The sequence below is a fragment of the Sardina pilchardus genome, chromosome 8 (genome assembly GCF_963854185.1).
Source record: "Sardina pilchardus chromosome 8, fSarPil1.1, whole genome shotgun sequence".
NCBI lineage: Eukaryota > Metazoa > Chordata > Actinopteri > Clupeiformes > Clupeidae > Sardina > Sardina pilchardus.
Window position 1 is genome coordinate 1,436,269 of NC_085001.1, and position 2,500 is coordinate 1,438,768.

The 2,500-nt window shown below is 42.1% G+C and overlaps 1 protein-coding gene across 11 annotated transcripts in view; it reads right to left on the minus strand.

The window, feature by feature from the left end:
* The window catches only part of brd3b (bromodomain containing 3b), a 27,664-nt gene that overhangs the window by 13,450 nt on the left and 11,714 nt on the right, over positions 1-2,500 (minus strand). The window lies entirely within an intron of this gene.

The window sequence follows — 2,500 nt, forward strand, 5'->3', positions numbered from 1 at the left end:
TTCATGAAAAAAAGCTGTTGGGCCTGTGACTGACTTAACAACCAAATAGGCAAAGTGTTTCTGGAGTGAAACTTTAAATTTATTCAGACCTGCGTGACAGAAGAACATAGCAAGGCTCTATAACAGAGAAGAATACATGACTGAAATAACTGGATAACTTGTAGACCATACAGGTAAGAGTTAACTGTCCTGATGTTTAGCTATTAGTGATGCGCGGTTCAGCCCATTACCCGCGGATATCCGCGGGTTTACCCGCGGGTCGGGCGGATTTGGGTAGGCCTAATAGTTTTTTCTAAATATTGCGGGTGGGTCGGGTCAAAAAAGTAAAAATGCACATTTCTCACTTGTTAACTTCCGACATATTAGGTGGCGATGCGCCTGCAATACAGGAGGTGTGGTCGAGCGCAAAACATAATTTCTCCTAAATTCAGCACCCAATTGCGCCATGCGTGACTGACTGAAAAAGTCAATCGCGCATTCGCTACTTTATGGACATGGAGCCTAATGATCTGGGATATCGAAGGTTGTGCACAATGCGAGAACACCTCGCTTCTGTCATAGGCTACACGAATAAACAGCTGTGCTTGTTAAATGCTTGGCAGTGTTAAACGCAAAAGTAGGCTAGCCTATGAAGTTGCAAGGGGAAATATGAATGGCAACTTGTTATGAAGATGAGATTTAACCTCTATGTCTAGGCTGCAGATTATGAATGGTGTGGAGGAGCGCAGATTGTCAAAATGACCGATCATTGTAACCCGCTGTTGTCCTCATGTGGGCTAATTAGGCTAGGAAAGACGTTAAATGCGTTTTTTCCTTTCCGCGGGTCGGGTCGGATTTGGGTCACAATTCGAACATATTTTTGCGGATTGGGCGGGGCGGTTTGGATCTCCTGAAAAGTCGGGTTGGGGCGGGTTTTAAAAAAAGCCCACCCGCGCATCACTATTAGCTATGTTTGCTATGTCTTCTAAATGTTATGTAGCTAACAGCAGATGCAATGTGATCATGTAAAAGCTTGATAGGACAGACGCTCATAAGTTCATGCTTTGTTTTACCGCCAATGTGACGCGTCCAGTATAGGGCTGTTGGAACGAATTTCGGTATTCGAATATAATTTGAATTTGTAAAAAAATATAATTTGAATGTGTTTTCTTTTTTTTTTTTTTTTTTTAAGTGTTGACTATATACATACATTTCCTGTTTACTAACAAAACTAGATGCGCGCGCACCCATGGGGCAGAAGACGCCGAATGGCCGGTCATTAACGTTATAAAGTTAACCTAATAACCAGCTGCTGTAAGCTATAATCGGCATTTTTTGTATGCCACTGTTGTCTAAATGATGATAACATCTCATTTATGAGCGTATTTCAGAGTTTGTCGTTCGTTTTCATTATTTATAAAACATCGTCTTTTTGGCGGTTTTGGTGGTTTCTGGCAAATATATGCATTACTTTACGTTCCTGAACATTCTCTAACCATCGTCATTTCAAATAGTGCTGTTTTCGGCACTAAAATTCATTTTAATCTTTTCATGGAGAGCAGCTGCTTAATGCTGTTCATGGTGCTTTCTGCCCCTTGTGTGCGCGCGCATGTTTTCGAGAAATCTATGTATTTAGCAGACGACAGCTTTAGGTGCTGCTGAGAGCTCCCTCCTCCTTTTCTCAGCGCTTCGGTCAAGTGTTTATGCTATGTTGCTATGTTACCAAAACCGTCTGACAGAGGCCAGCACGTCTTTTTGGAATGTTTGCCTAATGCTAGCTAACTAGCCAACTAGCCAACGAGCTAACTGAAATAGCAGCAGTCGTTCAGCTGTCAGCTTCAGACAACCTGGGACCACAACACGTCTACCTTTCACACTGCGAAATCCCCCTGAGCCCGTTATTTCTGTAATGTGAATGTAGTGTTTCTCAGTCAGAAAAGGGCTATAATTTACTTAGCAAGATAGCTATCACGTAAAACAAGTCAACTACGATGTCATAATGGCAGTGGCATAGGTTAAGCCCATTTTCACAGTGTGAGTAGATAGAAAAATAGTAAATATCAATAAGTCAAAATTGACCATTAAATATTCGAATATAATTCTAATTTAGAAAAATAATAATGAATGAAATTCGAATGGGATACTAGAGGAAGATTGACAGCCCTAGTCCAGTATGAAACCTCCGACCGAGCCACAAAAAAAGAGGAGGAGGTGCTTTTACATGTTCATTGTGCACCCGAAACAATCTTGTCGCAAGTGTGACACTTTAGACCACCGATGCACGCCAATCATGCGCGACTCGTTTGGTTACGTAAACACTTCCGGTGGACGGTTCTTTGTTGGTGTTCAGCAGTTTGTTCTTCTAATCGCAGACTGGGAATCGAAACTAGGAATCGAAATTTCTAATTTCTAAATTTCAACGGGAGCATCGAACAGCTAGTCCCGGTTCCAATCGATTTTCGATTCTCGATACCCAACCCTATCCTCCACCGATGGGTGTGGATCTTGGCTGGTTGTCTGT